The following is a 25012-nucleotide window of genomic DNA, read 5'->3' as shown; positions in this document are numbered from 1 at the left end:
AGCAGCCTGCATTGCTGCGAAAGGTGGATATACACTGTACTAGTGCCGACATTGTGCATGCTCTGTTGCCTGTGTCTATGTGCCTGTGGTTCTGTCAATGTGATCATGTGATGTATCTGACCCCAGGAATGTGTCAATAAAGTTTCCCCTTCCTGGGACAATGAATTCACGGTGTTCTTATTTCAATTTCCAGGAGTGTATATATTTTCTCTAACAGCCACATGTTAAAAAAATAAAATAAAATAAAAAATAAATACACTTACGTTCTTTCTACGCCGACGCCGACTCGGTTATTATTGCTGGAGGCTCTTGCTGTAGTAGTCTCTTGGCCTCCAGCTGCCGATATAGATTAGCTAACATCTCAGGGATGAAGGCTACAACGACAAGAAAAAAGGGAGGACTGTATTACTAGCTACAGAATAAAAGAAATCGTCACACGCTAAAAATTATAGCAGTGAGTCTTTCAAAAGCTCGGTAACATGGAGGTATGCCTCTACTGACTACGATCTAAACAAGTGCTGTGAGCGATACTAAAATTACTGGGCACACACAAGTACAATGAATGATTAGAACAACTGACTCACATGGTAGACTGTCCTGGCGAAAGCGTTTACTGCTGCTGCTACTACTGCTGATACTGTCGCTGGAATTTGTAGGCTTTCCACACAGGCGAACTGACGAAGGCAGAATGAGAGCGACTGCACCACGACGCAAGTTTATATAACCTCTACCCCCCCCCCCCCCCCCCCCCCCACCACCACCACCACCATCCGCCATTTTACACAGGGAGCCAATAGGGGTGTGGCATTCTACCCCACCTGCAGACGAATGCTGGTCTGAGCACCCAGGACGAGTTGGTATTGGTCTGCCGGCCACGGTTTTCGCGCGCTCGAGAATCCGGCCGGAAAGCCCCACTTCCGTCGCTGCTTGGCTGCGTGGCGAGCTTCGGCCCCTGACGGACGCGCCGCCGCTTTGCGGTTCGTGAGTTGACGACTGTGCCTCGTGAACCAAACTACTGTGACAGTCTATTTAACCATATGTTTTACGTGATGTAGGATCGTTTTCAGAGTTTCGATGCGGTGTATTTGCGCCCATTCATTTTAGTTTCAATTTCTACACAATATTCCCACACTATGTATTTTTCAAGTGTATTTGCCGTAATTTATTCCCGTTCCACGCGCAGCTGGGAAGACAGTGCAGTGTTTTGTTGCAAGTGTATTTGAAACAAATCGTTTAAAGCATGATTTGCAAATGTATCGAGGTGTTAAACACTTTTCCTAATTTTTTTAAGCATGCAAATATTCCAGAGTAGTGGAGGGAGAGTGAGAGGTTTCGTAAGTGTGCCGTGATCTTTTTTTAGAGTCTGTGTTCTAGTGTGGCGGTATACACTACAAATTTGAAGCAAACTACTGTACAGCAGTCTTTTCGAAAGTGTGTTTAGAGACATATTCAATTGGTTATAGTAACTGCTGAAGCATCTTGTGCTCAAAGAAAAGGGTATTTTCCATAAAAGCACGCAAAGTGTCTCAGGGGTGGTTTCACAAGTGTGTCACGAGCGTTTTTTAGAGTCTATGTTCAAGAGCGGTAATAGTATTTCTCGGAATAAAACGTATTATTACATCGAAAATTGTTCAAACATTCTTGCGTCATCTGCAAAGCTCACTCTCCTTGTGTAGTGGTACATTTAGTTCCTGTGATATTTTCAAGTTACACGTGTGACAATATTCCGCTCATTGCTTAGACACCAGATGTAATAGCTCCAGAAGCAGTTCGTGTTCAGCGACAAAGTGTATGAGTGCGCAGGGGATGGGAAGGAGGAAGCTTTCAGGTATTTCCTGCTTAGCGCATGTGGCCGCCCCTGTGTCAACTGCGTGGCAGCGCCGTGAGCCAGGCGCGTGGCCTCATCCAGCGGAGTGCGGAGACTGGGGTGGACGCTTAGGAAGACTGACTGGACTCTTATCGAATGTTCTACTGTTACAGCTCTCGCGTTTATCAGCACGAGTTGCAAAGAGTAAATTAGCTCCATCCTGCTGCATCTTCATAATGATGAAGCGTATTCGTCTTTTTCATACATTCACCAAATATCATTGCTTTCCAAGCGTCGTGCAGATGGCTATGAACACAGTTCAAATGGCTCTGAGCACTATGGGAATCAACATCTGAGGTCATCAGTCCCCTATAACTTAGAAATACGTAAACCTAACTAACCTAAGGACATCACACACATCCATGCCCGAGGCAGGATTCGAACTTGCGACCGTAGCAGTCACGCGGTTCCGGACTGAAGTGCCTAGAATCGCACGGCCACCGCGGCCGGCATGAACACAGTCCTCAGCCGCATGATTACATACCCGTTAAACTCCTCCTTCTCGAGCACACTCATCTCCAATGAACACGTAGTGCGCAAGTAAACAATTATATCCATCCTCCTAGTCCAGCAGCTAGACACGAACTGAGAGAATTTCCCGCCATTTCTCCCCAGACTGCCATCTTGTATTACGTCATGGGATGGGAGGAGGGGAGGGACAATAATGCCGTCTGGTGGCGGAGTTGTGTACTAGGCCAGTTGGTCTCCAAACCTCAAGGTGAACACACGGGACGGATCTACTGTCAATGTCAACTCAGATTGTTTAAGTAAACAGTGCATACAAAATAAAGACTTACAACCATCATATCCAGCAGCCCAGCACAGACTAAGACCTTTTCCCACCAATTTACAGATGGGGAGAGGAGGGGAGAGGAGGGAGCAGGGGGAAATGGATGGGGGTAGACTTAGGTCACTGGAGGTAGCCAAACTGATCTTTTTTCTGGCCAAAATTCGAAATTCGCTTCATGATGTCAAGGTGATGTTGCCACATATATGGCCCCCATCTTGTATCCGCCATCTCGAATAAATTTGACAACAATGGAGAGTGGGGTGACGCTGCCGTTGCCTCCTGGTGTCATGGTGTGGGAAGCCACATCTCTTTGCTGGTAGTGACTGAAGGAACTCTAATGGCACAACGGTACATCACAGACATCCTGGGTCGTCATGTGTAGCCGCTCATAAGATAGTATCTTGGTAGTACCTTGGTGCTATTTTCCAACAGCGCCATTAATGTCCACACATGGAACTTGTCTCTAGGAACTATCCGAGTGATGCTGAGGCTCTTCCGTGGCCAGAAAGGTCTCCATATTTGCAGGAAATACGTGGCGCCAACCCGAACGTCTACTTCGCTCCATTGCTAGGATCGATGGTTTGAAGGTCCAGTTACAACAGTTGTGAGCCAGACTGCTTCGGGAAAGGATACAACGGCTTTATGAGACCGATCCACTGCCAAATTCTTTATAATACAGCACAGTTTCTTAATCACTGCAATGGCATCATATACCATCTCGACCCGCGAAGCGTCATTCCGTTCCCTCCGGCTCGTACGGGTGCGTCACTATTTTCGACAGAAATGTAGGATGATCTCTTGTTGAAGACCAGCGCTTTTACCGGCCTCTACTCAGAGGCTGGTGAGCTGCAAATTAACGCGAGGCGGCAATCTCTTGTGACAACGACGATAAAAAATACGTTCACTACACAAGTCTATATTCGATACTGTTTCTCCCTCACTCTTGGAACTACTTCTCAACAATAGTCTGTGAACAATGAGATTCTTTTCCATACATGTAAGAAACACTATTTTTGAAAATGGTGTAGCGAAAATTAGTATTTTACTTAAAGACTGGTGTAGATCGCCATCTTGAATTATTTTAAAGTCGTCATTTAAAACCAGAAAGAATGCGCTTTCAAGGCAGCTGTTAAATCTTCCTTCGACAATATTTTAGGTAAACACCATAAATTCTTCACTGTATACATTGATGCGACTAGCAAGTGAATTCCTGTTGCTGCTTCGTCGCTGTCCATTGTCGTGTCTTCTAAATCCACTTCAAATTAATTTATCGTCTACAGAAAACAATGATACTCTATGTGATCAAAAGTATCCGGACACGTGGCTGAAAAATGCTCACAAGTTCGTGGCGACCTCCTTCGTACTGCTGGAATTCAATATGGAGCTGGGCCACACTTAGCCTTGATGACAGCTTCCACTCTCGCAGACATACGCCATTCAATCAGGTGCTGGAAGGTTCCTTGAGGAATGGCGGCCCATTCTTCAAGGAGTGCTGCACTGAGGAGAGGTATCAATGTCGTTCGGTGAGTCATGGCTCGAAGTCGGCATTCCAAAATATCCCAATGTGTTCTGTAGGATTCAGGCCATTACAGGGATTTTATTGTTGTGTAACCACTCCGCCACAGGTTGTGCATTATGAAGAGGTGCTCGATCGTGTTGAAAGATGCAATCGCCATCCCCGAATTGCTCTTCAACAGTGGGAAGCAAAAAGGGGCTTAAAACATCAATGTAGGCGTCTGCTGTGATAGTGCCACGCAAAACAACAAGAGGTGCAAGCCCCCTGCATGAAAAACACGACCACACCATAATACCACCGCCTCCGAATTTTACTGTTGGCACTACACACGCTGGCAGATGATGTTCACCGGGCATTAGCCATACCCACACCGTGCCATCGGGTCGCCACATTGTGTACCGTGATCCGTCACTCAACACAAGGTTTTTCCACTGTTAAATCGTCCAATGTTTAAGCTCCTCACACCAAGCGAGACGTCGTTTGGCAATTACCGGCGTGATGTGTGGCTTATGAGCAGCCGCTTGACCATGAAACCCAAGTTTGCTCACCTTCCGCCTAACTGTCATAGTACTTGCGGTGGATCCTGATGCAGTTTGTAATTCCTGTGTGATGGTCTGGATAGATGTCTGCCTATTACACATTACGACTCTCTTCAACTCCCGGCGGTCAGTCAACAGACGAGGTCGGCCCCTATACACTTGTGCGCTGTACGTGGTCCGCCCCTGGTAGCTGAGTGCTACAGTTGGCATTTGGCAGTGCTGCGGTGAGGACACGCTGTGTTCCTGCCGCGGAGCGAGCGCTCGTGTTTGTTTACATCGTACTCGGCCGTTTCGCGCGTGCCGTACTCAGCATATAGATCACCATGGAGCACCAATGCAAACAATCGACGCTCAAATTTGCGTTCCGCAACGAATTTGCACGACCCAAAGCACTTGAAGTCGAACGATTCCTACGAGAAGAGGCAAAAATCCCGGCGACCGACATTCTTGGCATTCACTTGTCCATCGTGAGTAGCATCGTATATGTCAAGTTCATCAACGACGCAACATGTGAACGGATCCTTCGGGAGACGAAACAGGGCCTCCGCTTCTGCCACGCTGATGGCAATGTGGGGGCTGTGCACGTCGATTATTCTGGAATGGGACTCCGCACGATCAGACTTTTCGAACTTCCATTCGAACCACCGGTGGGGGACGTCGTGGCAGCGCTGCGCCCCTACGGCACGGCGCATAATCATATTGCGGAAAAATGGACGCAATTCCAAATATATCCTGTACTGAACGGAGTCCGTCAGGTCCAAATAGAACATAAAAGACATGTACCTTCATATCTGAATATCGGTGGTTGCCGTCCCATCGTCATATACGACGGGCAACCGAAGACCTGCCTCTGGTTGTGGGAAGGAGGGGCACCTCAGATCCGAATGTATCCAACGCCGAATCACTCAACTGCCGCCGGCTGACGCGGACCCGCCATCGCAGCCGACGCTGCTTCATGTGACTTACTTAGCAGCCCTCACGACCGCTACCACTTCACCACGACGACCGATATCCACTACTGAGACGCCGCTCCATCCTCCAATACAGGGCGAAGACGCCACATCCGTTCTACAAGTTACGGATTGAACTCCGATGGCGCCGCCCCCGTCGACGGATGACGTGGGAGATGACGATAGCATGACAGTAGACTCGCTTATTGTGCCAACGGCGGCCTTTGTGCCGGAACGTCGTGAGTCGTTGCCTCGTCTGACACAGAAGGACACACCAGGAAGCAACGCTCTCCGAAGCGACGGAAGCGGAGGCGTAGAGCAACTTCCGAACGGGATGCGACACAGCCTCCAGAGGACGACGACTCCACCTTCAATGACGACCTTACCACAGAGGCAGCCGCCATTTGCTGCAGTGTGGCACCACCGAACGGAACTGAGGACAAAGGTGGTGCTGGTGGTGGTTAGTGTTTAAAGTCCCGTCGACAACGAGGTCATTAGAGACGGAGCGCAAGCTCGGGTTAGGGAAGGATTGGGAAGGAAATCGGCCGTGCCCTTTCAGAGGAACCATCCCGGCATTTGCCTGAAACGATTTAGGGAAATCACGGAAAACCTAAATCAGGATGGCTGGAGACGGGATTGAACCGTCGTCCTCCCGAATGCGAGTCCAGTGTGCTAACCACTGCGCCACCTCGCTCGGTGAGGACAAATCACATGTATTTACAGAGGCACAATCGGATGCCGATATGCCAGATAGATGCTGCCCACCACACTGTGGAGTGCAGGCACCCATGCCATGTCCTGAGACAGCTAGGGAAGCTGATCTTGCTCTGAGTTTCCCGGTGTGGGCGGATGACCACGACGACAACGGCACGATGCAAGTCACGCCAACGGGGTCCACGCCATTGGCGCCGGCTCTCTAGAAACGACTGCAGGTGAGGTTTGGGGGGATGCGGACGCTCCATAGGCTCCATAGGCAATTCCAATCTTAATGGATCACTTAGCACCTGCGGTTCGACAACAAGCGTATCGTATCGCCACGATTAATATCAATACGATAAGAACGGCAGTAAAGCTCCAGTTGCTGCGTGAGATGCTTCGTTTTTCGGATGTTGACTTTGCTCTGTTGCAAGAAGCGTATAGAGTGGCCTTCCCAGCCTTCTACGGTTATGAAACATATATGTCACCGGTGGACCGAAATGGCAGCGGTACGGCAATACTATTGCGCGACAGAATTGCCATCGAAGAAGTGACTTACCTTCCGTCCGGCAGGGGACTGGCGATCACTGCACTGGGCACGCGCATCATTAACATTTACGCTCCGTCAGGAACTGACCAACGTCGCGAGCGGTCGCAGTTCTACTAGGAGGATATCGCCCCCCTCTTTATTAGTCGCTTCGATCAATATATCTTCGGCGGGGACTTTAAATGTGTGCTACACCCCAAAGACCAAGTCCCACATTTCTCGACTTATCAAGAACTTCGGCTAATGGTTCGAGATCTGCTTCTTACCGACACTTGCGAGAAGATGCATGGTGACCGTCCCAGCCCCACATACTTTACTAGTCACTCAGCCTGTCACCTAGACCGCATTTATGTCTCACGAGCTCTAGCGCCGGGAGTATTGGACGCTTGCCTTCTCCGATCATAGCGCTTTCATATGCACGGTCACTCTACAGCAGCAGCGGATATGGCGCAGCCGTGGACCTTGGAAGCTGATAGTAGCACACCTTCAAGACCCGGAATGCCGCCGGATTATCGCCAGCACATGGATGGATTGCGAACGTCGTCTTCCCCGATATTCTTCGACTCTAGAATGGTGGATGGAATGTGCAAAACCAGCGTTTCGGCGCGTGCTAACACAATATGGGAAAGACACTGCACCATGGCATCGTCACACATTGGACTTTTATTACACAATGCTCCTCGAACTCGCCACCCAACCACCGTCACCTGACCGACAAATGGAAAACCGCAGAATTAAAGGTAAAATATTGCCTCTTACGAGGCACTGTTTGGAGGGGGTCGTCGTGCGATCGAGACGTGAAGACCGAGCGGGAGGAGAAAACCAATCTATACATCATATCGCGCTCGACAGCCGCCGACGCAACCAGCAGCTGATCACGGACCTCATTTTGCCCGACGATAGGGTCGTAATGACTCAGGCGGCGGTTGCAGAAGCCTTTTAGATCATTATCGCCGGTTTTACGAAGAGGTGACTACGGAGGAAGCGGACGATCACGACATACTGCAGCACTTGTCGCACACCCTCGAGAACGCAGCAGCGGCGTCGCTTTTAACTGGACTTGCACGGGACGACATCGAGGACGCGCTTAACAAGGGAGCACTCAACAAGTCGCCCGGACCAAACGGACTGCCGCTCGAGTTTTATCGGACTTTCCGCGATCTAATGATGCCCCGATGGATCACAATGTACCAGGAACTGATGACCCCCGGTTTCCCCGTGCCACCTGTATTCGTCGAAGGTCTCCTCATACCGATACACAAGCCTTCCAGAGGTCGGAGGGTCGAGCCCTACAGGCCAATTACATTGCTAAACGCGGACTATAAAATCTTCGCCCGACTACTCGCCGGCCGCATAAAGAAGGTTCTGCCACAACTACTATCCCTCGAGCGAACGACACAGGGCGGAGTGACCAACATGCAAACGGCAACCAGCGAATGCAGGGATTTAATAGCCATCGCCACATCTTGTCGCCTTCGAGCTGCTTTGATCTCCATTGCTTTCTACCACGCCTTCGACAGAGTTTATCACAAGCTCCTTCTGTCAGTTATGGCCCGCATGGGCTTCACGCCTGACTTTCTCGACATCTTTCAGTGTCTTTTCCGTGGAGTTGCATCCCGTGTACTGGTGAATGGACGGCTTGCGGGTCCTTTGCCCATCCGACGGTCAGTTCGCCAAGGATGCCCACTCTCCATGATCCTTTATGCGATCGCACTAGAACCATTTGTCGGAGGGTTGAAAAACAGGCTCTCGGGAATGTCATTGAGGGATCACACCTTCCACTGCAGGATATATGCTGATAACCTTCTATTACTTGTCCGATCTGGTGAGGAGGTACGATCGGTGATACAATGGATCAATCGATACGGATTGGCAGCGGGCAGCCTCATGAATGTGGCCAAGTCGGCAGCGATGCCTATTGGGAGAGGTCTACAGGAGGGCGCTTTAGCTCCACTCCCACTAGTCAACAAGATCCGTTTCTTGGGCATAACATTTACACAGGATGTGCACCACACAGCTGCCATGAACTATAAATGATTACTACAGACGATACGCGCAGAAGTTTGCCGGAACCTACTTCGACGGATGGACCTTCTATAGCGTGTGGAATACCTCAACCTTCACGTGGCGACTAAGATGATCCACATGGCACAGGTGCTACCAATATCGACAGCGATGGCACACAGACTGCAAGCTGCGTTTGCATATTACCTTACCGCTGGGCTCCTATTCAAAGTCCGCTACGAAACACTTACCCTCCCTCCGCGTGGCGGTGGACTGGGACTTATAAATGTACGAGCTAGAGCTACAGCGTTATACTTGCGCACAATGCTGAAATTGTGGACCCATCAAGATGCTTCCCTTATAGGAATTCTGTTAGAGGAATTGCTGCCGGCGTCTCTTCTGCCACCTGTCACCATTGCGCATATTACTCCCTCACTCTCGCACTTCTCGGCATTTATTCTTGAGTATAGTTACGTACACCCAGACCTTCCCAACACTCGCACTCCGGTTCTACACAGTAGTATCATCAAGAGAATATCGTAATATAACACTGAGAAATCATCGACAGCTTGATTCTAATCTAAGTCTGTAGCTCATTTTCATTTCTTGGGGACTGGGAGATTATTTTCTCGACTTAGTAATCGTATTTATTTAATCGTGGGGCGCATCATCCCATACAGTCCTTCTAGTTGGCTACACTTCTGTAGTCTGCGGCGCAATGGCTTAAGCTTACCCGTACAGTATAGCTGACTGATACAATTTGTGTGTGGAGATTGTGTTGTTGGTGGTGATGAGAGAGAATGGAGAGAGTGAACCAGGTACCAGGATTAAGTCTAGTCCTCTCGAATAACACGGATAGGGCTACCGAGCGTAAAGTCCAATCCGCCTGACAGACAACCATCAACAGTATCACTTGCCGTCATTGCATGAGACACCGGGAAGAGGTTTTAAAATTAATCCAGGATATTACCTTTAGATCTTAAAATAAACAACTCGACGTCGCCATCTGTTCTCCACTTGCCAGCCAAAAACTGATGATGAGAATTTTTCCCACTGCTAAGATTATAATCGGCTGCCTCCAGGTCGAGTGGGTAGCCTTGGCGACAGTAGAAGGTGATAGAAAATTGTATCACAGCGTCAGGATATGCCAGGAACCGGTATGTCGCTGGCCAAGGAAGCAGTAACGTAACTTCCATAGTACTGAGGTTTGTTTGTATGTACAGCCTTGTAATTGATGTCAACAAGGACTTCGGTTGTCCAATATGAACTGAAAATTAAAACACCTGCAGCCATCATTTTGACATTTAGTTTGTTTAGGCAACTAGTTTCTGTGATCCATTCCACCATCTTCAGGCAACTTGGCCAGCGTATATTGGGAGAAATCCAGTCTCTTGTGCAGTGATAAAACGAGCGAATATTATATAACTGGTGACCGTAGATCTGTGGTTTACACAACACTGTTCCCTCCTTTATCAACCAGCGACTGTCGTCGGTTGATGAGCGAAGATATATTGTCGTGTAAATCAGAGACCTGAGGATGTAATGTGACCAGATTTTGCACTTTAGAGGGGAGTGTTAGAAGGACACCTACTGTATAATATCGGCTCCTGTTATTGCTGCACACGAGATTGGATTTCTCCCAATTTACCTTGGTCGAGGGGCCTGAAGATGGTGGAATAGAACACCGAAACTGGTTGTGTAAATAAATTAAATGGAAAAGCGACGGCTGCAGTTGTTTAAATTTTCTGTTGATATTGAGATTTGTGTGGCTTAGCGTTCACGTGTTGAAGAACGGCATGTGACACACCCAGTAATGTATCTAATGTGGTAGGAAGCGGCACCTCATTAATACAGAGAACTCCCGTTGGTGCACTTCTTAATGCGAAGTTGGCGTGAATGACTGATATCACAGATTGTGCACTGCGCCAACTTTGCAGGCGTGCGCTCTCGATTGCCACTTGGCATGCCAACTCTCATACGAACCCCGTTAGAGATACGGCAAAACAGAAATCTGAATCTGAACCTCAAAATGTCCACTTCTTGTCTTCCACATAGCTATGTAACTCACTTTCACGCTCTTGGTGTAACTGTCACGGATTACGGGACTAAACATTTGGCCTGCTTAAGCCAGCAGCTCAGGCGCCTACAGATTACAATGTAAAGGTGAAACGTGGGTGAAGTGCTTGGCAAGTGTAGACCAATCGGAGATGCAGTGCAGTATCTTAATCATGCGAAGACCAAAGGAAGCGTTCTGAGAGGACTGCGGAAGCTGGAGGAGGCTGTATTGTCCTGGCTTCGTTTCAGTTAGGCGGAAGTGGCGTCTGTGATTGCGATGGCAAGTTTCTCGAATCAGGACGTTGACTTATAACTGCTGTACAACAAAATTTTGCCGCTTTCCAATCAGCTGGGCATTACCAGTTCTGATACTCCGCAACAGATTAGAACTGTGCGACAGATAGGGTCTCTATACTAAGACATTTGCCAGTCACAGGTTCAAAAATGGTTCAAATGACTCTGAGCACTATGCGACTTAACTTCTGAGGTCATCAGTCGCCTAGAACTTAGAACTAATTAAACCTAACTAACCTAAGGACACCACACACATCCATGCCCGAGGCAGGATTCGAACCTTCGACCGTAGCGATCCCTCGGCCCCAGACTGTAGCGTCTAGAACCGCACGGCCACTCCGGCCGGCCCAGTCACAGGCATACGTTCTACTACATGAACTATCCATGTACGACTTAAAACCATCCCCCGGAGCTTTAATTACCTCATATCCTAAGTTCCAAAATTCTCAGAAGTTCTCTTGCATATCTTCAGGGACAAGCAGTCCTCAAAAAAAGAATACTGCGGAGACATGGCTTAGCCACAGCCTGAAGAAGCAGTCCCCTTCGCTGTGGCTAGATTATGAACCTTCAGGAATGTTAGTCCTGCAAGGTATGCAGGAGAACTTCTGTGAAGTTTGGAAGGTAGCAGACGAGGCAATGGCGGAATTAAAGTTGTGAGGGATGAAACTGAATCGTGCCATGATAGCTCAACCGGTAGAGCAATTTTCAGGTTGGAGTCTTGATGCAGCAATTACTTTTAATCTGCAAGGAAGTTACAAATCAGTCCATACTCTGCAGCAGAGTGAAAACTCATTCTGGATTACCAGTTTTCTTTTCCAAGACGAGAATTCTTTATGAGCACTCGGGCTTACACTGACTGCTTGGCCCAAGTAAGCTCCAGGAGCACTTACCGTCATACCTGTCCCGCTAAGACTCCAGATCATAACCCCACAGCAAATCCATGGGATGGCCAAATCAACTTGCCAAACGTGGCGAACGTCATCGATGCAACCTGACCGTATTGCAAGCATTATGGCAGGAACGGCTGGAAATTTATATCTTCTATTCTAAATAAATTTCTAGTCAATGATACAGAACAAATGTTCTACTACATGAACTATACATGTTCGATTTACAACCATCCCCCAGAGCTTTATGTACCTTATGTCCTAAATTCCAAAATTCTCAGAAGTTCTCATGCATATCTTACGGTACAAGCAGTCCTGAAAAAAAGAATACTGCGGAACGGGTGGTGCAGTGCAAATATATTCGCGAGGCGTGGAATTCAAGTCGCCATCCGGCCAAACACAAATATGATTTTTCTCTAAATGACTTGAGGCAAATTCTGGGATGGTTGGCTAAATATGCAACTCTATGTGTTAGAACGAAAATATCTAATCTTTTGCGATTGTGTTATCAAATAGACGGACCTTTTTAAGGGATCATTATCAAATGGTTCAAGTGGCTCTGAGCCCTATGGGACTTAACTTCTGAGGTCATCAGTCCCCTAGAACTTAGAACTACTTAAACCTAACTAACCTAAGGATATCACACATCCATGCCCGAGGCAGGACTCGAACCTGCTACCGTAGCGGTCGCGCAGTTCCAGACTGTAGTGCCTAGAACCGCTCGGCCACCCCGGCCGGCGGAGCATAATCAATTATAGTAACAAAGACATACATTAATTGAGGACTGTTGTATGCTCAGCAGGCACATTGTAGTTGCTCTGGTGTGTGTGTGTGTGTGTGTGTGTGTGTGTGTGTGTGTGTGTGTGTGTGTGTGTTTACTGTAGCTCGTTAAAGGTTCAAATGGTTCAAATGGCTCTGAGCACTATGCGACTAAACATCTGTGGTCATCAGTCGCCTAGAACTTAGAACTACTTAAACCTAACTAACCTAAGGACATCACACACATCCATGCCCGAGGCAGGATTCGAACCTGCGACCGTAGCAGTCGCGCGGTTCCGGACTGAGCGCCTAGAACCGCGAGACCACCGCGGCCGGCAGCTCGTTAAAGGGTTAACCCTAAAGTTAGCGAAGTTTTCATTCTTCTTGTGTGCCTGTCGACGGCTCAATGCTTCTACTATTCGGAAGGTGTGAGTGTTCTCATTTACTCTAAATTGTGAACATTAATTTCAGGCGTTTGGAGCTTTGTTCACCCCTTCGACTCCGTACACTACTTTAGAAAGCCAGAACAAGACACTATTTTCTTATCTAATTTCTTTGTTTAAAACTTTAACTTGATTTAAATGCTTTTCCTCTGATATTCACATGAGTACGCATTTTTCTTTGTTTTTGCAGTTACTTTTACCTTTTGTCTCAGATGCGTGGTGCAGTGCAAATACATTCGCGAGGCGTGGAATTCAATCGTCATCCGGCCAAACACATATATGATTTTTTTCTAAATAACTTGAGGCGAAACCTGGGATGGTTGGCTAAATACGCGACGGCGAATTCCTTCTCGCGTCGCTATCTTAGCATTCATCTCTAAGGAACTCGTTGCCGATGACATGTTGACTCTAAATTGCTTTCCTTTTCTTTTGTCAGTTCGTACTAATTATTTTCCTGTGGTGCTCTTTTCAGAAACAGAAATAGTGTTTAAATCTTGTGCAGACTGAACCTCAATCGAAACGCAGAGTGCGAGTGCGATGATTTTCAGCGGTTTGCTCAGATCATGCTAGATACCTGCCCGTTTGTTTTCTTAAGTAAAGCTACTGTCTTCTTTGTCAAAATAGCCAAATGCTGGTTTTCTTATTACGTGAGTAATGACAGAATATTTTGTCATAAAAAAGAAACTTCACGATAACTTCTACATGTACTTCCGTGTACTATCCACGGAGCAATTGTAGTTCCCATAATTAATCCTAATTAGGAGTGAACAGATATTGACACGGAAATCGACGTAATAGTGAAATGTCAGTATTAGTAACGGTGAAGGAAAAAGTGTAGGGAGGGATTTTAGTGTTTAACGTCTCGTACATGCAAAAGCGATTAAAACGCTACAGTAGGTCAGCCGGACAGGGGTGGGAAAGGAAAGCGGCTATATTCTTACTGAAATAACCATTGTATTAGTAGGGTACACTAGTTTAGGAAAACCACGGAAGACTTAAATTAGCACTGATGGACGAGGATTTGAACCCCGTTCTTCTCGATTCTGACCGCTGTATCTCAACAACTGCGCCACCTCGCCCGATCAATACCCGTACTGCTGGTAACGTGGGAGGAGCACATCTCCGCTGATGCGACGTCTAGCGCGGCGAAGGAAACATGAGAAAATATCACAATGACTGGCTTCCGCGCAGCATTACGACTTTATGTACTGAACCCTGTCGTCTGTTGTCCTATAATTCAGTCACTGACGTCTGTACTTTTGGCCAATAGAAGTGCAGAAGAATAACTAACACGCATATGTAACGACGGGTGCGTAAGTGGGTTTTAGAGTTTCGCGATGTCTGTCAATTACTTTGTTCGTCGAATTAGAGCAATAGTAAACTGACGTTCCCAGTTCACAATAACACCGCTAACAGTTGATATGGGCACACATAACTTCTGTGAAGTCTCTCTGAGTGAATTCCCGAACATCGTCGGCTCCTCTTTCGAACTTAATTCTACATTGACTCATTCCAACAGAAAACAGATCCATGATGATTACAAAATGTAGCTCAAATGCGCATGCTGACATCACCCACAGAACTTTCACCGCTGTGTTCTTTGACTTTCTCGACCACCTTAAATGGTGAATAAAAATCAACATCTACATATATATATATATATATATATATATATATATATATATATATATATATATATATGCTCTGAAAACCACTGTACTGTGAGCTCAGGAGGATCCTGTACAAGTAATAGCTATTTTCTGTCCCATTCCATTCACGATTTTATTTACACATCCATTTACGTAGGGCCAAATTAGGGGTCAATGTCCATGATCATCGACCGAGTCAGTACATGGAATTAGGTAATAAAACATAATAATAAATAAAATAAAATTTACACGATTCCTATGCAGACTATACATGCTGAGTATACAGGGATGTTAGAAACAGACTGAAAAGCTTGTAAGGGTATTGCAGGGTAGGTTGTGCTGACAAACAATTTTTAAGAAAAAAATCGACATTACGTTGCGTAGTTTCCGATTTAATTAGCATTGACGTTATCCAATCAGATCGTTGCGAGCGCAAATTCAAGCATTTGCACATGCTGAAATTCGGCATTGCGCAGGCATCTGTGGATCTGCAAGTTACCACTTGTCCATTACCGCTGTGTGCTGGACTGAAACTCGTACTCGAGACCTGAGTTCGAGTCTCGGTCCGGCACACGGTTTTAATCTGCAGGAAGTTTCACGTCAGCGCACACTCCGCTGAAGAGCGAAAATTCATTCTGCTTATTACCAGTTGAAATGTGTCTTTTTTGAAAGTGATAAATTTGAGCTATGTGAGCAAAAGTTATATTTGTTCGGGTTGAGGAAACCAAAAGAAGAACAGGTTTGGCGACACTTTCTCTGACAGGCTGCTTGAATTTGCGCTCACAGCGACCTGATTGACTAACTTCAACGCTTATTAAATCGGAAACGGCGCTACGTACTGAATTTTTTTCTTAACAGTTATTTCTCGGTACAACCTACCCTGCAATGCCCTTACAAGCTTTTCTGACTGTTTCTGACAACCCTGTATATTAGGATAATCAACTACATAACACAGGAAGTTGATTAATTTTTTCCAGAAACTCAGTGACAGAATACAGTGGTGAGCCATGAAGAAATTCTTCAACTTGGACTCGAAGGTGCGGGGATTATTTCTGAGATCTTGTAATTCTTTCGGTAACTAACTGAAAATGGATCCAGCGGAGTACTGCACGCCTCTCTATATAAGAGTGAAGGAGTTACGATCCAAATGCAGATTGGATTTCTGCCTAGTATTAACTGAGTTAAAGCTGCTACTTCTTGGGGATAACCTGATATTGTTAACAACAAACGACCTCGAAGAAAATATAAATTAAGAGTCTAATTTCAGAAATTCATGACTCCTGGACAGGGGTCGACGAGAGGTTCGTGAAATTACATCATATTGCTCTAACTGTCCGTTTCTGAGCCAGAAACACTCTTTGTGAATGGGAAGAGTTACCAGAGAATTGAACAAGGAAAAACTATATAAATGTTCACGTACGCCACCTGACCTTTCTTATTTTATTGTCCTTATCCCTAGGCCCGAAATGCGATAGCGGCAACAAAGTTGTCATGGTGGTACCACAATGGTGGCACAGTCCTATTCGGATGCTGCCTCTCTAATTTTATCTAACAGAATACTGCGAGAACAATGTATCTGTTTAAGTTTCCTAAGCACCTGTTACACCTTCGTATGGTGCTTTACCGACTTGTTAGAATCCTAGCAGTGCGACTGTGAATACCTTCTGCGTCTGTCGTCATGCCTACTTGATAAGGACTCCACATACTGGAAGAGTACTCTAGAATTGGTCGCCTTAGCGTCTTGCATGTGTTTTCCTTTACACATGCCCCACACTGTTTCAAAACCATTCCAACGAATCTAAATATTATTTTAGCCTTCCCACTACTGATTTTACGTCTTCCATTCATGACTTATTGCATTTTAGTTTTCCCCCTAAATATTAAACACCGTGACGGACTCTAGAAGTTTAACATTAATATTTTTCTTTATTATGGGTATTATTTTCCATATTTTAGATTTAGATAGAGCTGAAATTTGTTGCACCAAATTGAAATTCTTTCCAAAACGTTGATTACTTCATTACGAACATCCAACGACGATCCAGTGTCAGACATACGAGGGCATGCTGAAAAGTAATACCTCCAAATTTTTATGTGAAAACTCTAAATTCTTTGTAAATAAAACGGTATTAACATTATATATCTTTATTTTTCATGTATATATATTTATACCTCAACATAGTCACCCTGCCGACGAACACATTTCTCCCAACGAGAGACCAGTTTGCTGATATCGCCACTGCTGAATGTTTGACTTTTTTGATGGATTCACAACCTCACCTCTGCTTGTCAAAGTGAAGTGAAGTGAAGTCGTCTAGAGGTGTTCTACAAGTTTTGGAAACAGATGAAAATCGGATAGGGCCAAGTCGGAACTGTATAGAGGATGGCCGATGACAGTGAACCCAAAGTGTCAGATTGTTGCAGATGTCTCAGCGCTCGTCTGTGGTCTGGCATTGTCGAGCTGAAGGAGGAGATGCTTCATGTGTGAACGAACTCTTCGAATTCGAAACTCGATTACAGCACGCTGTTTCTTACGCATTGACATAGCCACGTTATACACCGCCATGTTACACACTACAATTCGGAGCCCTTTAGAGCAGCGGTCTGCAAATATGTAGATATGAATAATAAATATGTAGAATATTAATAACGTTTGTTTTATTTGTTATCTTAATTCCTTTTTTTACTTTAGATTTTCATTTACGAAGAAAGAAGTAAATGTAAATATTAAAAAGGTTAGGCGATAGCCCACACCCTTATTTACTCCTTGGTTAATAATTATTTCTTTTAATTAATTCCTACCTGTGTTTATTGCAACGCATGTATTTTAGTAAAGACTTCTCAAAACATCTGTTAGATGATAAGGATATCCACATTCTGACATAATCTTTCATAGGCTATCATGGCACACATGATCAAAAGCTTTCTCATGGTCGACAAGGACCGTATGGTTTTCTATATTAAATTTTCTGTGTTTGTCTATAAAGTTTTTAATTACAAATGCGTTGTCTGTACATGAACGATTTGATCTCAATCCATATTGCTCTTCCGAAATAATAACTTTTGTGATATTCTTCATGCGATTATTGATTATCTTTGAGTATAATTTATAGTCAGTGTTTAGAAGACTGGTGCCACGATCGTTTTTACAGTCTTTGTGTCTAAAAAAGAAAAGTGTGTGAATTTCTAAGGGTCCAAACTGCTGAGGTCATCGGTCCCTATCTTATACACTACTTAAACTAACTGACCCATGCCTTGGAGGACTCCTACCTCCGTCCGGATGGAGGGGGGGGGGGGGGGCACAATCCGTGACATGGCGCCTCGAACCGCGCGGCTCTTTGTGGTTTTTCCCTTTCTTCGAAATTCATTTATTAATTGTCAAAGTATTTTATCTTGTGATAAATCTCCTTGTTTAATTATCTCTGCTTTTATTTCATCTATTCCAGTAGCTTTTCTGTTCTTCATGCCTTTCGAAAACTCTTGTAATGCATTCACGGTAATTGGATTTACTGTTTCACTGTACATAATTTCTCCAGTGTCATCTTCGGTCTTCTGTGCACACCATAAGTCAGTATAGTGAATTATCCATTGTTTATTGGGTAAGATGTTCAGTGAGGCAGTGACTTTTCCCTCCTCGTTCACAGGTTCCACGACTTTGTATGCTTGTTTCTGTTTATTGTGTGTTCTAAGACACTAATGTACGAGTTCTACGACTCTTGGTCTACTTTGCACTCTATTTGTTCCGTAGTGATCCGGCGGTAGTCACCCAATCGAAGGTGGTCTCCACTGAGGAACCAGTGTGTCCCATAATATATGGCAGAAAGGACCCTAAGGGCTCGGTGAAGCCAGTTTGCCTAAGGGAGACAACCACAACACAAAATCAGGCAGGCAGCGATACATAGAGCTGGCAGCCCCACAACGCGACTTAACTTGCACAGCGTCTGTAACGCGGCCAAGTGGTTGTAAAATTATTGGCAAATTTACAAATAGCCTCGGATACAGAACTGGATCAACTGATAGAATTTTGCACAAAGCATAATTTAATCATGGCTAATACCTGGTTTAAGAATAATGAAAGAAGATTGTATACATGTAAGAGACTTGGAGCACCAGAAGGTTTTAGATTAACTACAGAATGCCAATACAAAGATTGTGAAATCAAATTTCAAACTGTCAGATATTTCCAGGGCCAGGTGCGGATTATGACCATAATTTGTTTGTTACGAAGTGCGGATTAAACTGAAGAAACTGTAAAATAGTAGGAAATTAAGAATATGGAACCTGTAGAAATTGAAAGAACCAGAGATAATTGAGTGTTTCAGAGGAAGCATTTAGGCAACCTTTAACTGAAACAAAGGAAGGAAGTACTGTAGAAGACAAACGTGTTGCTTTGGCAGATGAAATAGTGAAGGCAGTATATGATCAAATAGGTAAAACGACAAGGCCTAATAGAAATCTTTGGATATTAAATTTAACTGTCGTAAGGAGAAAATATAAAAATGAAGCGGGTGAAGTGGAATACAGACGTCGGAAAAATGAAACTGACAGAAAGTGGTAATGGTTAAGCAGGAATGGCTAGAGGGCAACTGCAGGTCCGTAGAAGCACTTATAACTAGGGAAAATATAGCTACCGCCTACAGGAAAATGAAAGAAATTTTTGGAGGAGAGAAAAGCATGTGGCCGGCCGGGGTGGCCGAGCGGTTCTAGGCGCTACAGTCTGGTACCGCGCGACCGCTACGGTTCTAGGTGACTGATGACCTTAGATGTTAAGTCCCATAGCGCTCAGAGTCATTTGAACCATTTTTAGAAGCACGTGCATGAACAGCAAGAGCTCAAATGGCAAGCCAGTACTAAGAAAAGAAGGGAAAGCTGAAAGGTGGAAGACATATATAGAGGTGCTCTACAAGGGAAATAAATTTGAAGATAATACTATAGAAAGGGAAGAGTAAGTACCTGAAGATGAGATGGGGGATACGATACAGTGACAAGAATCTGACAGAGCACTCTAGATCTAAGTCTAAACAAGGCCCCAGAGTAGACGACAAGCCCTCAGAATCACTGAGATCCTTGGGAGAGGAAAAAAATATTCCACCTAATGCGCAAGAACACGCAATCTGATCAAAATCATATGGGCACCTATTGCTGGATGTTAATACATGGTCATCCTTTGCCTTTATGATGACTTGAACTCTACTGGGGACACTTTCAGTGAGGTGTCCGAATGTCTGTGAAGGAAAAGCAGCCCATTTTTCCTCAACAGCCAACACCAGAAAGGGAGTGATGAACGCTGAGGTCTGCAGCCAAGTCGACGTTCTAATTCATCCCAAAAGTTCTCATTAAGTTCAGGTTGGGACTGGGGGCAGGACATTTCATTTCAGGAATGTTACTATCCATAAATCCCCATTACGGTCGGAGGAAGGCAATGGCAAACGACCTCCACTAGGACCTTGCCTAATAAGGCGGCGCCGGTCTCCCGCGTCGCTCCCCTACGCTCTGTAAAGAAGTATGGGACGCATCATCATCATCACTATCCATAAACCATTGCCTCACACAGATGCTGCTATATGACAGAGTGCACTGCCATGCTGATACAAATAATCATCGTCATCATGTTCTCTGCTATTCGCAGTACACAATATTGTAAAATGTGTTCATGTCCTTTCTCATTTGTCGTTTTCCTAAGCGCAGGTTACGTAATCCAGGCATTCGACAAACCCAAACCCTCCCAACGGTTTTCCACAGCGTATAGCGTGAGTAATCACTCCAAATTACTCGTTTCCATGCAACCGCTTTCCAGTAGTGTCGCTCTTTACACCACCTCAAACGTCGTTTAACACTGACTACATAAATTTGCGGCTTATGAGGATCTGCTGGACCATTGTGCCCCACTATTTCCTATGGACACTCATTTTGCTAACCAGCCTGATGATAGCACTTTGGAACTCAGTAGTGATTCATTCCGCTGATTTAATGCGAATTTCACAACCACCTTCTGCAATGTCTGACCTCACCGTCCCTCACAACACGCGGTCTGCCTGGTCCTAGTTTAGTTGTGGTTGTTCTGTCCCGTTTCCTCTTCACAGTCGCATCACCATCAGCCGACTTGGGGAGCTTTAGAAGAGCTGAAAAGTCGTTGATGGATCTGGTACTCATGTGACATCCAGGGACTAGCCCACGTCCTAAGTTCCTGAGCTCTGCTGACCGACCCATTCTCCCATTCTGCTGTTACTGCTTCCCTACTGACAACACAACACTCTCCACCTCTTTTTATACCAATGGGCCCGCTTAATTCCGCATTACGTACGGGGGTCCAGATACTTTTAATCAATAGTATATGAGACTGGTGAAATACCCTCAGACTTTAGGAAGACTGTAATAATTCCAATTCGAAGGAAATCAGGTGCGGACAGGAGTGAATATTACCGAACTATCAGTTTTAGTAAGTGATGACTGAAAAATTTTAACACAGATTACTTACAGTAAAAGGGAAAACTGATGAAGTTAATCTCGGCTGGCAGCAATGTGGCTTTCAGAGAAATGTAGGAAAGCGTGAGGCAGTGCTAACCCTACAACTTATCTTAAAACATAGCTTAACGGAAGGCAGACCAACGTTTATAGCATCTTTAGACTTATAGAAATCTTCTGACAACGCTGACTGAAATACACTCTTTGATATTCTGAATATAACAAGGGTAAAATATAGGAAGAGAAAGATTATGTACAGCTTGTGCAGAAACCAGACTGCAGGAGCAAGTAGTAGTTGAGAAGGGAGCGAGACACGTTTGTAGCTTATTCCCAATGTTATTCAGTCTGTACATTGAGCAAACAGTAAAAGAAAAGAAGGATAATTTAGGAAAAGGAATTAAAATTAAGGGAGGACAAATAAAAGCTTCATGATTTACCGAGGCATTGTACTTTGATGATAGACAGCAAGGACTTTTTGGAAGAGGAGTTGAACGGAATGGATAGTGCCTCGAAAAGAGGTTATAAGATAAACATCAACAAAAGTAAAACAAGGGTCATAGAATGTAGTCCAATTAAATCAGAGGTTGTGGGGATTAGGTTAGGAAGTTAGGCGCCAAAATTAGTGGATGAGTTTTGCTATTTGGACATAAAAAACAACTGATGATGGCGGAAGAAGAGGGGATATAAAACGCAGAATGGCTCCATCAAAGAAATTGTTTCTGAAAAAGAGGAATTTGTTGACATCCAACATAATTTAAGTGTTATGAAGTCTTTTCTGAAGGTATTTATATGGAGTGTAGCCTTGTACGGAGGTGAGACGTGGGCAATAGGCAGTTCAAACTAGAAGAGGATAGATGTTTTTGAAATGTAGTGCTATTGAAGAATTCTGAAGATTAGATGAATAGACCGTGTTGGTATGGGTGTACGGCGGGCGGAGAGGGGGGGGGGGGGGTAGAGGGGCAAAAATTGTAGAGAGAAAATAAGGGATGAATAAAGTAAACAGGTTGAAATGAATGTAGGTTGCAGTAGTTATGTGGAGAAGAAAAGGCATGCACATAATAGACTAGCGTGAAGAGCTACATCAAACTTGTCTTTGGACTAAAGTCCACAATAGCAAGAACAACAACAACTGCTGTTTCGTTTTTGGATTGATAAATGGCATCAATACCTTAGCCGATACAACAACCAATGAAGATAAAGATGTTTTCGAAACAAAACATAGAAAGATTAGTGTTCAATGTAAGACTGAAATGGCATAACAACAAATAAAATGGCTCTAAGCACTATAGGACTTAACATCTGAGGTCATCAGTACCCTATACTTACAACTACTTAAACCTAACTAACCTAAGGACATCACACACATCCATGCCCAAGGCAGGATTCGAACCTCCGACCGTAGTGGTCGCGCGGTTCCAGACTGTAGCGCCTGGAACCGCTCGGCCACAGCGGTCGGCCCAACAATACATAAAATAATGCAATGGAAGAAGGAAAATTACGGTGTAACACAAATTTGTCTGTACCGTAATATTAGATTCCTTCACTGAAAATTGTATCACGCAAATACATAAAGGCTCCATAACAAGTTTCAGACAAAATTTAAATCCCAGCTAGTAAACACATATTTCCTTCTTAAAGGCTGTGAGAAGAACTGTGGTGCTACCATGAACCCTTAGGCACCAAAGCTAAGAGTAAAACCAAACGTACAGAAATAATGCTGTTGATTTAGACCAATTGTCAGCTAAAGAAGCATCTCTTGTTAAAAACTAAACGGGTAATAGCCAAGGCATATCCACTGAAGGAAAAAAAAGTACACCTGGAAAGACGACGTCGATTTTGATCTGATGATGGCATATGCCATCTGGGAGTAGTAGATGTACTGATATTAGTTTAAGCGCCTCCCGCTTACAGCGTAGGGGCATAGCCACCAGAGCGACATCTGTGTCTACCCTTTTACAGAAAATGCTCACAAACAGAAGGCTCACTGTGGTGCAAACGTGAGAAGCAAGCAGGCAGCAGTGACAAGGGAACGCACCCGTGTTTCCTACAGCCAACTGAACAAGTTTGAAACGGGTCAAATTGTTGCCTTCCTAGTGGGAGGATGGTCCTCTCGGAGAATTGCCACACGAGTTGGACGTGCTGCGTCAATTGTGCAACGATGCTCGTATCAGTGGTCAAGTGACTATTCTCACACCCGTAGATGAGGTTCTGAATGCGCGCGCAGCACAGACGTCCGCCAGGCTGTTCGTATTGTAAGGACAGCAGTGGCAGATCGTACAGCTACCACAGCACAGATAAGAGCACTTGTGAGCCCAAACCTATCAACATGAACTGTTGCAAACCGGTTATTAACAGTGGGACTGCGCGCATGCATACCTCTAGCCCGTCTTCCACTCACAGCACAGCGTCGATGTGCACAGCTCGACTAGTGCCTAAGAGGATCACTTGGAAAATGGAATGGCGGACCACGGTCTTCAACGACGAAAACAGATTCTGCCTGCACGCAAGTGATGGCCGTTTGCATGTACGATGTAGATATGGTGAGCGCTGTCTTGTAGAGTGTATTTGACCAAGATACAATGGCGCCACTCCAGGTCTGGTCTGGGGTGCGATAAGCTACAACTCTCGTTCACCGTTGGTGTTTCTGGAGGGGATGTTCGGAACGTACAGAATGTTGTTGGACTCGTTGTTGTAACTGGAAGGTGATGTGTTGTTCCAACAGGATAATTCTCGCCCACATACAACCCATGAAACTGAACGTGCTGTTCAAGACGCGCAGCAACTTCCCTGGCCAGCACAGTATCCGGACTCGTATCTAATCGAGCAAGAGTGGGCATTATGGATATCGATGAGTAAATAAACCTACGTCAAGAAGAGGAGACAGAAGAGTGCGGGAATTTGGTTCGCGTAACGATGCGACGGCATCGAGCAGCGCGGCAGCGGCGAGTGAGCAGCGGACACAGCGGACGTGGCCCGAGCGCGTGTAGGGGACCCAGTCAGCGCGGCAGCGGGCAAGGCGCAGACGCATTTAACACGCAGCGAGCGGCAACCTGTCATCGCAGCAAGGCATCACAGAGTGTGGAATTCGTCAATGAAAACGCAGCACTTCACCCAAAAAGGTCGAGCAAGAGTCCTCTAATCTCCCCTTTCCAACTCCGCGACTTGCCCGTCAGGGAGAAGAGTCGAGGGTCCGCCTTGGCCCATCGTAACCTGTCCAGTAGGCAGGTAGGGTCAGCTAAAGCCGTCGGCACACGGACCGTGCATCCGATAGACGAGCGTTGAGCGTGCCGAGTTTCTGACGTCATAGCGTGGAATAGCACGCTCAGGAGTCTTTCCGAACGTGCAGGGCAATATCTGGCATGTCAGATATTCTGAGCGTGCGTCTGAGCGTTGACCAATGAGATGACCCAACGCCACCTACGTCACAAGCACGCCGTCTTCCTTCAGTACACAGTTGTGAGGCGCCATATTGGTATTTATTTCAAGCCTATATGTACATATGCCGTTTCTGAGTACCAGCAAATTGAGAATCACTGCAAAATCCGTTGTTA

This window comes from Schistocerca gregaria, chromosome X (assembly GCF_023897955.1).
Source record: "Schistocerca gregaria isolate iqSchGreg1 chromosome X, iqSchGreg1.2, whole genome shotgun sequence".
In the NCBI taxonomy this organism is placed as follows: domain Eukaryota; kingdom Metazoa; phylum Arthropoda; class Insecta; order Orthoptera; family Acrididae; genus Schistocerca; species Schistocerca gregaria.
The sequence above is the reverse complement of the archived record's forward strand: the minus strand, read 5'-3'. Positions refer to the sequence as shown.